General features: G+C 39.7%; 1 non-coding gene across 1 annotated transcript; it reads left to right on the plus strand.

Annotated features, from left to right (window-relative positions):
• The first annotated feature begins 4,619 nt into the window (after nt 1-4,619).
• On the plus strand, nt 4,620-4,727 carry LOC130984246 (small nucleolar RNA R71). The gene has a single exon (XR_009088192.1). It is a non-coding gene; the product is annotated as a small nucleolar RNA R71 (small nucleolar RNA).
• The last annotated feature ends 8,674 nt before the right edge of the window (nt 4,728-13,401 follow it).

The following is a 13,401-nucleotide window of genomic DNA, read 5'->3' on the forward strand; positions in this document are numbered from 1 at the left end:
ATATTCACTAGAGCCTTGGTTGCTTGTAGAACAAAAGTGGTTGTCAGTCACCTTGTTCATGAGTGAGAATGATGATGAGTGTCAATCATCATCTTCATCAAGTTGAAGAACAAGTGATATCTTGGACAAAGAACAAGCGGAATTGAATAGAAGAACAATAGTAATTGCATTAATACTCGAGGTACAGCAGAGCTCCACACCTTAATCTATGGTGTGTAGAAACTCCACCGTTGAAAATACATAAGAACAAAGTCTAGGCATGGCCGAATGGCCAGCCTCCCAATGATCTAAGAACTAGATGTCCAAAGATGAAAAATACAATAGTAAAAGGTCCTATATATAGAGAACTAGTAGCCTAGGGTGTACAGAGATGAGTAAATGACATAAAAATCCACTTCCGGGCCCACTTGGTATGTGCTTGGGCTGAGCAATGAAGCATTTTCGTGTAGAGACTCTTCTTGGAGTTAAACGCCAGCTTTTATGCCAGTTTGGGCGTTTAACTCCCAATTAGGTGCCAGTTCCGGCGTTTAACGCTGGAATTTCTTGAGGTGACTTTGAACGCCGGTTTGGGCCATCAAATCTTGGGCAAAGTATGAACTATCATATATTGCTGGAAAGCCCAGGATGTCTACTTTCCAACGCCGTTGAGAGCGCGCCAATTGGGCTTCTGTAGCTCCAGAAAATCCACTTCGAGTGCAGGGAGGTCAGAATCCAACAGCATCTGCAGTCCTTTTCAGTCTCTGAATCAGATTTTTGCTCAGATCCCTCAATTTCAGCCAGAAAATACCTGAAATCACAGAAAAACACACAAACTCATAGCAAAGTCCAGAAAAGTGAATTTTAGCTAAAAACTAATAAAAATATAATAAAAACTCAACTCAAACTACTAAAATCATACTAAAAACAATGCCAAAAAGCGTACAAATTATCCGCTCATCACAACACCAAACTTAAATTGTTGCTTGTCCCCAAGCAACTGAAAATCAAATAAGATAAAAAGAAGAGAATATACTATAGACTCCAAATTATCAATGAAACTTAGCTCCAAATTAGATGAGCGGGACTAGTAGCTTTTTGCCTCCGAACAGTTTTGGCATCTCACTTTATCCTTTGAAATTCAAAATGATTGGCTTCTTTAGGAACTCAGAATCCAGATAGTGTTATTGATTCTCCTAGTTAAGTATGATGATTCTTGAACACAGCTACTTATTGAGTCTTGGCTGTGGCCCAAAGCACTCTGTCTTCCAGTATTACCACCGGATACATACATGCCACAGACACATAATTGGGTGAACCTTTTCAGATTGTGACTCAGCTTTGCTAAAGTCCCCAATTAGAGGTGTCCAGGGTTCTTAAGCACACTCTTATTGCCTTGGATCACAACTTTATTTCTTTCTTTTTCTTTCTTTTTCTCTTTCTCCCTTTTTTTCGTTTTTTTCCTTCTTTTTCTCTTTTTTTTTTGTATTCACTGCTTTTTCTTGCTTCAAGAATCATTTTTATGATTTTTCAGATCCTCAGTAACATGTCTCCTTTTTCATCATTCTTTCAAGAGCCAACAATTTTAACATTCATGAACCACAAATTCAAAAGACATATGCACTGTTCAAGCATACATTCAGAAAACAAAAAGTATTGTCACCACATCAAACTAATTAAGCTAGTTTTAAAGATGAATTTGAAATCCTGTACTTCTTGTTCTTTTGTGATAAAAACAGTTTTCATTTAAGAAAGGTGATGGATTCATATTCATAGCTTTAAGGCATAGACACTAAGACACTAATGATCATAAGACACAAACATGGATAAACATAAAGCACTAAAATTCGAAAAACAGAAAAATAAAGAACAAGGAGATTAAAGAACGGGTCCACCTTAGTGATGGCGGCTCTTTCTTTCTCTTGAAGATCCTATGGAGTGCTTGAGCTCCTCAATGTCTCTTCCTTGTCTTTGTTGCTCCTCTCTCATGATCCTTTGATCTTCTCCAATTTCATGGAGGAGGATGGCATGTTCTTGGTGCTCCACCCTTAGTTGTCCTATGTTGGAACTTAATTTTCCTAGGGAGGTGTTAATTTGCTCCCAGTAGTCTTGTGGAGGAAAGTGCATCCCTTGAGGTATCTCAGGGATTTCTTGATGAGAGGGGTCTCTTGTTTGCTCCATCTTCTTCTTAGTGATGGGCTTGAGGTCATGCCTTCTCAGTTGAACCGGCTTTGGATGCCATAAATGGTTATAGAAAAACAAAAAGCAATGCTTTAACCACACCAAACTTAAAAGGTTTGCTCGTCCTCGAGCAAAAGAAGAAAGAAGAGAGTAGAAGAAGAAGAAATGGAGGAGAGGGAGATGGCTTTGTGGTTAGGCCAAAAGGGGAAGAAGTAGTGGTTTGAATTTGGATGGTGAGGTAAGTGGGGTTTTATGGAGGTGAGTGGTGAAGAGAGAGATGGGATTTGATAGGTGAGGGGTTTGTGGGGATCCTGTGGGGTCCACAGATCCTTAGGTGTCAAGGAAAAGTCATCCCTGCACCAAATGTTGCTCAAAATCACGTTTTGAGTCATTTCTGGCGTTAAACGCCGGGCTGGTGCCCATTTCTGGCGTTTAACGCCAGGTTCTTGCCCTTTTCTGGCGTTTAACGCCAGTCTGGTGCCCCTTTCTGGCGTTAAACGCCCAGAATGGTGCCAGACTGGGCGTTAAACGCCCAACTGCTAGCCTCACTGGCGTTTAAACGCCAGTGAGTTCTTCCTCCAGGGTGTGCTGTTTTTCTTCCTGTTTTTCATTTTGTTTTTGCTTTTTCAATGGATTTTGTGACTTCTTATGATCATCAACCTACAAAAAACATAAAATAACAAAGAGAAACAGATAAAATATAATCATTGGGTTGCCTCCCAATCAAGCGCTTCTTTAGTGTCAGTAGCTTGACAGAGGGCTCTCATGGAGCCTCATAGATACTCAGAGCAATGTGGGAACCTCCCAACACCAAACTTAGAGTTTGAATGTGGGGGTTCAACACCAAACTTAGAGTTTGGTTGTGGCCTCCCAACACCAAACTTAGAGTTTGACTGTGGGGGCTCTGTTTGTCTCTGATTTGAGAGAAGCTCTGCATGCTTCCTCTCCATGGTGACGGAGGGGTATCCTTGAGCCTTAAACACAAAGGATTCTTCATTCACTTGAATGATCAGTTCACCTCCATCAACATCAATCACAGCCTTTGCTGTGGCTAGGAAGGGTCTGCCAAGGATGATGGATTCATCCATGCATTTCCCAGTCTCTAGGACTATGAAATCAGTAGGGATGTAATGGTCTTCAACTTTTACCAAAACATTCTCTACAAGTCCATGAGCTTGTTTTCTTGAGTTGTCTGCCATCTCCAATGAGATTCTTGCAGCTTGTACCTCAAAGATCCCTAGCTTCTCCATTACAGAGAGAGGCATGAGGTTCACACTTGACCCTAAGTCACACAGAGCCTTCTTGAAGGTCATGGTGCCTATGGTATAAGGTATGGAAAACTTCCCAGGATCTTGTTTCTTTTGAGGTAATTTCTGCCTAGACAAGTCATCCAGTTCTTTGGTGAGTAAAGGGGGTTCATCCTCCCAAGTCTCATTTCCAAATAACTTGTCATTTAGCTTCATGATTGCTCCAAGGTATTTAGTAACTTGCTCTTCAGTGACATACTCATCCTCTTCAGAGGAGGAATACTCATCAGAGCTCATGAAAGGCAGAAGTAAGTCCAATGGAATCTCTATGGTCTCATCTTGAGCCTCAGATTCCCATGGTTCCTCATTGGGGAACTCATTAGAGGCCAGTGGACGTCCAGTGAGGTCTTCCTCAGTGGCGTCCTCTGCCTCTTCTTCCTTCCAGAATTCGTCCATGTGGATGGCCTTGCACTCTCCTTTTGGATTTTCTTCTGTATTACTTGGGAGAGTACTATGAGGAAGTTCAGTAACTTTCTTACTCAGCTGACCCACTTGTCCTTCCAAATTCCTAATGGAGGACCTTGTTTCAGTCATGAAACTTTGAGTGGTCTTTATTAGATCAGAGACCATTGTTGCTAAGTCAGAAGTATTCTGCTTAGAACTCTCTGTCTGTTGCTGAGAAGATGATGGAAAGGGCTTGTTATTGCCAAGCCTGTTTCTTCCACCATTATTGTTATTGAAACCTTGTTGAGGTCTCTCTTGATTCTTCCATGAGAAATTTGGGTGATTTCTCCATGAAGAATTATAGGTGTTTCCATAGGGTTCTCCTAGGTAATTCACCTCTTCCATTGAAGGGTTCTCAGGATCATAAGCTTCTTCCTCAGATGAAGCTTCCTTAGTACTGCCAGGTGCATTTTGCATTCCAGACAGACTTTGAGAAATCAAATTGACTTGTTGAGTAAATATCTTGTTCTGAGCCAGTATGGCATTCAGAGTGTCAATCTCAAGAACTCCTTTCTTCTGACTAGTCCCATTGTTCACAGGATTCCTTTCAGAAGTGTACATGAATTGGTTATTTGCAACCATTTCAATTAGTTCCTGAGCCTCTGTAGGCGTCTTCTTCAGATGAAGAGATCCTCCAGCAGAGCTATCCAAAGACATCTTGGATAGTTCAGAGAGACCATCATAGAAAATACCTATGATGCTCCATTCAGAAAGCATGTCTGAGGGACATCTTCTGATTAATTGTTTGTATCTTTCCCAAGCTTCATAGAGGGATTCTCCATCCTTCTGTCTGAAGGTTTGGACTTCCACTCTAAGCTTACTCCATCTTTGAGGTGGAAAGAACTTTGCCAAGAAGGCATTGACTAGCTTTTCCCAAGAGTCCAGGCTTTCTTTAGGTTGAGAATCCAACCATATTCTAGCTCTGTCTCTTACAGCAAAAGGGAATAGCATCAGTCTGTAGACCTCAGGGTTAACCCCATTAGTCTTGACTGTGTCACAGATTTGCAAGAATTCAGCTAAGAACTGATGAGGATCTTCCATTGGAAGTCCATGGAACTTGCAATTCTGTTGCATTAGAGAAACTAATTGAGGCTTAAGCTCAAAGTTGTTTGCTCCAATGGTAGGGATAGAGATGCTTCTCCCATAGAAATCAGGAGTAGGTGCAGTGAAGTCACCCAGCACCTTCCTTGCATTGTTGGCATTGTTGTTGTTTTCGGCTGCCATGTCTTCTTCTTTGAAGAATTCGGTCAGGTCCTCAACAGAGAGTTGTGCCTTAGCTTCTCTTAGCTTCCGCTTCAAGGTTCTCTCAGGTTCAGGGTCAGCTTCAACAAGAATGCCTTTGTCTCTACTCCTGCTCATATGAAAGAGAAGAGAAAAAGAAAATGTGGAATCCTCTATGTCACAGTATAGAGATTCCTTGAGGTGTCAGAGGAAAGAAAAGTAGAAGACAGAAGTAGAAAATTCGAACTTATCAAAGAAGAAGGAGTTCGAATTTTGCATTAAAGAATAGTGTTAGTCCATAAATAGAAGGATGTGAGAGGAGGGAAGGTAATTTTCGAAAATTAGGTAAAAGAATTTTGAAAACATTTTGAAAAACATTAATTGATTTTCGAAAATAAGAGTGGGAAAGAAATCAAGTGATTTTTGAAAAAGATTTTGAAATTAGAAATCAAAAAGATTTGATTGAAAACTATTTTGAAAGAGATGTGGTTAAGAAGATATGATTGATTTTAAAAAGATGTGATTGAGATGATATGATTTGAAAAACATTTTAAAAAGATTTGATTTGAAAACAATTTGAAAAGATATGATTTTAAAAATTAATGACTTGCCTAACAAGAAAAGATATGATTCAAACATAAAACCTTCCTCAACAGAAAAGGCAAAAAATGTTCAATCAAATCATTAATTGTTAGTAAGTATCTTTGAAAAAGGAAAGAAATTAATTTTGAAAACATTTGATTGAAAAGATATGATTTGAAAAAGATTTGATTTTGAAAAACTTTGAAAACTTGAAAAAAAATGATTTGAAAAACAAAATCTTCCCCCTTTGCCATCCTGGCGTTAAACGCCCAGAATGGTGCACATTCTGGCGTTTAACGCCCAAACTACTACCCTTTTGGGCGTTAAACGCCCAGCCAGGCACCCTGGCTGGCGTTTAAACGCCAGTCTGTCTTCTTCACTGGGCATTTTTGAATGCCCAGCTTTTTCTGTGTGATTCCTCTGCAGTATGTTCTGAATCTTCAATTCTCTGTATTATTGACTTGAGAAGACACAAATTAAAAATATTTTTGGATTTTTTGAATAATCAAAATGCAACTAAAATCAAATAACAATGCATGCAAGACACCAAACTTAGCAGTTTGTATACTACTGACACTAATGAGAATGCATATGAGACACACAAAATACTCAAGTCAAGAGAATTTAAAGATTAGAGTAGGAAATAATCAAGAATTACTTGAAGATCCTTAAGACACATGAATGAATGCATGCAATTGACACTAAACTTAAGATAAGACTCTAGACTCAAACAAGAGATATTTTTGGATTTTATGATTTTATAATTTTTTTTTTGGATTTTACGAAAATTATGTAGAAAAAGAAAATAAAGGTATCAAAATTCTTAATGAGAATTCCAGGAATCATGCAATGTTAGTCTAAAGCTTTAGTCTAAAGGAATTAGACATGGCCGGCAAAGCTTTAGCAGGACATTGCATTCAGGAGCTAAATTGATGAAGATCAATCAGCTTTGGTGATGATAAGAACATCACCTTGAAACACTAGAATTCATTCTTAAGAACTCTGAAGAAAAATACCTAATCTAAGCAACAAGATGAACCGTCAGTTGTCCATACACAAACAATCCCCGGCAACGGCGCCAAAAACTTGGTGCGCGAAATTGTGATCACTACAACTTCACACAACTAACCAGCAAGTGCACTGGGTCGTCCAAGTAATACCTTACGCGAGTAAGGGTCGATCCCACGGAGATTGTTGGTATGAAGCAAGCTATGGTCACCTTGTAAATCTCAGTCAGGCAGACTCAAATGTATAATGGTGATGAACAAAAATAACATAAAAGATAAAGATAGTGATACTTATGTAATTCATTGGTAGGAACTTCAGATAAGCGCATGAAGATGCCTTCCTTTCCGTCTCTCTGCTTTCCTACTGCCTTCATCCAATCCTTCTTACTCCTTTCCATGGCAAGCTCGTGTAGGGTTTCACCGTTGTCAGTGGCTACCTCCCATCCTCTCATTGAAAGCGATTGCATATGCCCTGTCACGGTCATAGCGGAATTCATCTGTCGGTTCTCAATCAGGCCGGAATAGAATCCATTGATTCTTTTGCGTCTGTCACTAACGCCCCGCCCTCAGGAGTTTGAAGCACGTCACAGTCATTCAGTCATTGAATCCTACTCAGAATACCACAGACAAGGTTTAGACCTTCCGGATTCTCTTAAATGCCGCCATCAGGTCCTGCCTATACCACGAAGATTCCGATTAAAGAATCCAAGAGATATTCACTAGAGCCTTGGTTGCTTGTAGAACAAAAGTGGTTGTCAGTCACCTTGTTCATGAGTGAGAATGATGATGAGTGTCAATCATCATCTTCATCAAGTTGAAGAACAAGTGATATCTTGGACAAAGAACAAGCGGAATTGAATAGAAGAACAATAGTAATTGCATTAATACTCGAGGTACAGCAGAGCTCCACACCTTAATCTATGGTGTGTAGAAACTCCACCGTTGAAAATACATAAGAACAAAGTCTAGGCATGGCCGAATGGCCAGCCTCCCAATGATCTAAGAACTAGATGTCCAAAGATGAAAAATACAATAGTAAAAGGTCCTATATATAGAGAACTAGTAGCCTAGGGTGTACAGAGATGAGTAAATGACATAAAAATCCACTTCCGGGCCCACTTGGTGTGTGCTTGGGCTGAGCAATGAAGCATTTTCGTGTAGAGACTCTTCTTGGAGTTAAACGCCAGCTTTTATGCCAGTTTGGGCGTTTAACTCCCAATTAGGTGCCAGTTCCGGCGTTTAACACTGGAATTTCTTGAGGTGACTTTGAACGCCGGTTTGGGCCATCAAATCTTGGGCAAAGTATGGACTATCATATATTGCTGGAAAGCCCAGGATGTCTACTTTCCAACGCCGTTGAGAGCGCGCCAATTGGGCTTTAGTAGCTCCAGAAAATCCACTTCGAGTGCAGGGAGGTCAGAATCCAACAGCATCTGCAGTCCTTTTCAGTCTCTGAATCAGATTTTTGCTCAGATCCCTCAATTTCAGCCAGAAAATACCTGAAATCACAGAAAAACACACAAACTCATAGTAAAGTCCAGAAAAGTGAATTTTAGCTAAAAACTAATAAAAATATAATAAAAACTCAACTCAAACTACTAAAATCATACTAAAAACAATGCCAAAAAGCGTACAAATTATCCGCTCATCAGTGTGCATCCAGACATCTACAAGCTACTGCTGTTTCCATTCTCTCTGAAGGATAAGGCCACTCAATGGCTAGAGACATTTCTCAAAGAAAACATCAATAATTGGGAAGACTTAGTGAGCAAATTCCTAGCTAAGTTCTATCCTCCCCAAAGGATTATCAAGCTGAAAACAGAGGTGCAAACATTCATTCAAAGGGATGGAGAGTCGTTGTATGATGCCTGGGAGAGATACAAGGCCTTAATCAGGAAATGTCCCCCAGAAATGTTTAGTGAGTGGGATAGACTCCAAAACTTTTATGAAGGGTTAACCCAGAAAGCTCAAGAAGCATTAGATCATTCAGCAGGAGGCTCATTGCAGCTAATGAAGACAGCAGAGGAAGCCCAAAACCTCATAGAGATGGTGGCAAACAATCAATATTTTTTTGCTCATCAAAGACAACGCCAACCATCCCAGAGAAGGGATGTGCTGGAGATTGAAGGTGTTGACGTTCTTTTGGCTTAAAACAAACAGATGCATCAACAGCTTCAGCAACAAATAGAAATGATGGCCAAGAAAATTGATGGACTGCAAGGTGTTGCAGTAAACACACAACGCCAATGTCAAACCTCACATGGGTGGAATATATCTGAAGAAAGTTTTGGGACATTCAATTTTGAGCAACAAAGCCCTGAGCAGGTGCAATGCATGAACAATACTTCAAGTTCATTTCAACACAATTTTCATGGTGATGCACACAAGACACCTTGGAAGACTCATTCTAATTCAAGGTGGGGTGAGCATCAGAATCAAGGACAAAGGGACTTCAACTCTGGCAGCCTCAGCAACACAAGCAACCATAACCATTCATCCAATAATACTAACCAATTCAAAAATTCACAAAACACATATCACCAACCCCATAATAACTCACAAAACCACCAGAATAACTTTTCCACATCCACATCCCACCCACAAAGTACCCTGGTGCCCGAAATGCAATCTAACTCTTTGGCAATTCGCACAACTAACCAGCAAGTGCACTGGGTCGTCCAAGTAATACCTTACGTGAGTAAGGGTCGATCCCACGGAGATTATTGGTTTGAAGCAAGCTATGTTTATTTTATTAATCTTAGTCAGGAAGCCAATAAGATTATTTGGATTTAATTGTAAGAAGTAAAAGTGTCTGGAATTATTAGAAAAATAAAAGAGAATCAAATCGTTACTTGTTGTGCAGTAATGAGAAATATGTTGGAGTTTTGGAGATGCTTTGTCCTTTGAATTTCTACTTTTCCTTGAAATCCTCTTCCCACACGCAAGGTCCCTTCCATGGCAAGCTCTATGTAGGGTGTCACCGTTGTTAATGGCTACCTCCCATCCTCTCAGTGAAAACGTTCCTATGCTCTGTCACAGCACGGGTAATCATCTGTCGGTTCTCAATCAGGTTGGAATAGAATCCATTGATTCTTTTGCGTCTGTCACTAACGCCCAGCCTTCAGGAGTTTGAAGCTCGTCACAGTCATTCAATCCCAGAATCCTACTCGGAATACCACGGACAAGGTTTAGACTTTCCGGATTCTCATGAATGCCGCTATCAATCCGGCTTATACCACGAAGATTCTGATTAAAGAATCTTAGAGATACTCATTCAATCTGATGTAGAATGGAGGTGGTTGTCAGGCACACGTTCATGGATTGAGGAAGGTGATTAGTGTCACGGATCATCACCTTTTCCATAATTAAGCGCGAATGAACATCTTAGATAAGAACAAGCGTGTTTGAATGGAAAACAAAGTAATTGTATTAATTCATCGAGACGCTGCAGAGCTCCTCACCCCCAACAATGGAGTTTAGAGACTCATGCCGTCAAAAAGTATGTAATTCAGATCCGAAAATGTCATGAGGTACAAAATAAGTCTCTAAAAGTTGTTTAAATAGTAAACTAGTAACCTAGGTTTACATAGAATGAGTAAACTAAGATAATTGGTGCAGAAATCCACTTCTGGGGCCCACTTGGTGTGTGCTGGGGCTGAGACTAAAGCTATCCACGAGCTGAGGCTTTTCTTGGAGTTGAACTCCAAGTTATAACGTATTTTGGGCGTTCAACTCCGGATCATGACGTGTTTCTGGCGTTTAACTCCAGACAGCAGCATGTACTTGGCGTTCAACGCCAAGTTACGTCGTCTATCTTTGTGCAAAGTATGGACTATTATATATTGCTGGAAAGCCCTGGATGTCTACTTTCCAACGCCGTTGAGAGCGCGCCAATTGGAATTCTGTAGCTCCAGAAAATTCATTTCGAGTGCAGGGAGGTCAGGATCCAACAGCATCAGCAGTCCTTTTTCAGCCTAACTCAGATTTTTGCTCAGCTCCCTCAATTTCAGCCAGAAAATACCTGAAATCACAGAAAAACACACAAACTCATAGTAAAGTCCAGAAATATGATTTTTGCCTAAAAACTAATAATATTTAACTAAAAACTAATTAAAACATGCTAAAATCTACATGAAATTACCCCCAAAAAGCGTATAAAATATCCGCTCATCACAACACCAAACTTAAACTGTTGCTTGTCCTCAAGCAACTAGATGAATAAAGTAGGATGAGAGAAATTAAGAAGTAATAATATCTAAGAGTTTTAAATGGAGCTCAGATTCTTATTAGATGAGCGGGGCTTGTAGCTTTTTGTCTCTGAACAGTTTTGGCATTTTCCTTTATCCTTTGAAATTCAGAATGATTGGCATCCATAGGAACTCAAAATTCAGATAGTATTATTGATTCTCCTAGTGTAGTGTGTTGATTCTTGAACACAGTTATTTTATGAGTCTTGGCCGTGGCCCTAAGCACTTTGTTTTCCAGTATTACCACCGGATACATAAATGCCACAAACACATGACTGGGTGAACCTTTTCAGATTGTGACTCAGATTTGCTAGAGTCCCCAGTTAGAGGTGTCCAGAGCTCTTAAGCACACTCTTTTGCTTTGGATCACGACTTTAACCACTCAGTCTCAAGCTTTTCACTTGGACCTGCATGCCACAAGCACATGGTTAGGGACAGCTTGATTTAGCCGCTTAGGCCTGGAACTATTTCTTTAGGCCCTCCTATCCACTGATGCTCAAAGCCTTGGATCCCTTTCACCCTTGCCTTTTGGTTTTAAGGGCTGTTTGGCTTTTATTCCTTTTGATCCAAAAAAATTTTTTTTTTGACTGCTTTTTCTTGCTTCAAGAATCAATTCATGATTTTTCAGATCATCAACAATATTTTTCGTGTTCCTCATTCCTTCAGGAGCCAATATTCATAAAATTCAAGATCAAAATCATGCACTGTTCAAGCATTCATTCAGAGAACAAAAAGTATTGCCGCCACATATAGTTAATTATAATTTTTATTATTAAGAATTCGAAAAAGAAAAATTACTTCTTTATTCTAATTATCTACTATTTTATTCATGCCTGATGATGATGAGAAAAATAAATTATAACTTAATTGGGAATAAAACCAGAATAGATATACTATACTAATTACTACTACTACTATATATATATCTCCTAAGGTAAATTTCTATAAAAACACTATCACAGAGTTAAAGCTAAAAATTGGAACTCAGCAACCTGTTGTTTTGAGAAGTAGATGTTCCTCTAATCTGTGGGGTGCTTTTCAAGGATTAATTTTTGGCGCTTCAGCTCCCTTAGATCACGCCCTTGCTCTTCCTGTTCCTTAAGCAGTTTGCAAAGCATGCTACTTTGATTGTTCTGTTCTTCCTTTATTTGGTCCATAGCTTCTTGCAATTTGGAAATAGAAGCTTCAAGATGTCCCCAATATTCGAATTAAGGGAGTTCTGGGAGGACTTCCTGTGCTCTCCTCTTGATTGGATCATCCTGCAGCTGTTGTCTGTCCATTGATATTCTGGTGATTGGCCTCTCAACTGAGATATACTCTGTTATTCCCATCTTCACTCCGGCATCTTTGCAGAGCATAGAAATTAAGCTTGGATAGGCCAATCTGGCGTCCTTGGAATTCCTGTTTGCTATTTTGTATAATTCGCATGAGATCAGTTGATGGACTTCTACTTCTTTTCCCAACATGATGCAGTGAATCATTACTGCTCTTTTAATGGTAACTTCAGAACGGTTGCTGGTGGGCAATATGGAACGCCCAATGAAATCCAGCCAGCCTCTGGCTACTGGTTTTAGATCTTCTCTTTTGAGTTGAATTGGGGTGCCAGTCGTGCTGGTGGTCCACCTGACTTCAGGGATGCATATATCCTCTAGAATTTTGTCTAGACCTTTATTTACCCTCATCATTCTCCTATTAAAGGAGTCTGGGTCATCTTTCAGTTGAGGAAGCTTAAATATCTCCCTGATCTTGTCAGGATGGGTATGAACAATCTTTCCTCTGACTAAGGTCCGATGGTCATAGAGAGCAGCTCCAATTATTCTTTGCCTGTCTGTCTGCCATAGATTAGCATAGAACTCCTAAATCATGTTCCTTCCCACTTTCGTTTCAGGATTGGCTAGAATTTCCCAGTTCCTGTTTCGAATTTGCTCTTGGATCTCCGGATATTCATCTTCTTTCAGATCAAATTTGACTTCCGGGATCACTGATCTGTGACTCATTATTTTGTAGTAATGGTCTGAATGTTCTTTAGTTAAGAACTTCCCTTGATTCCAAAGTGGCTTTGGAGTACTCTCTTTCTTGCCTCTTGGGGTGGGTTGTTTTCCTTTAGGAGCCATGATCTTAATGAGTATGTTTTTGTGATCACGGATAACTACACCAAACTTAGAGCTTTGCTTGTCCTCAAGCAAAAGAGAAGAAAGGAGAGGGATAGGAGGAGAGCAAGGGTGGCATGGTGATGATGAGAGGGGCGCCGAATTCAATATATAGGGAGGGGGGTGGGAAATTTCGAAAATAAGAAAAGAATAAGATAGAAGATATGATTTAGAAAAGATAGATATGATAAGAAAAAGATATAGTTTAAAAAGAGAAAGATATGAATAATAATTAAAAAGATAAATCTGAATTTTTAATTTTGAAAAAGATTTTAAAAAGATAATT

This window comes from Arachis stenosperma, chromosome 5 (assembly GCF_014773155.1).
Source record: "Arachis stenosperma cultivar V10309 chromosome 5, arast.V10309.gnm1.PFL2, whole genome shotgun sequence".
In the NCBI taxonomy this organism is placed as follows: Eukaryota; Viridiplantae; Streptophyta; class Magnoliopsida; order Fabales; family Fabaceae; genus Arachis; species Arachis stenosperma.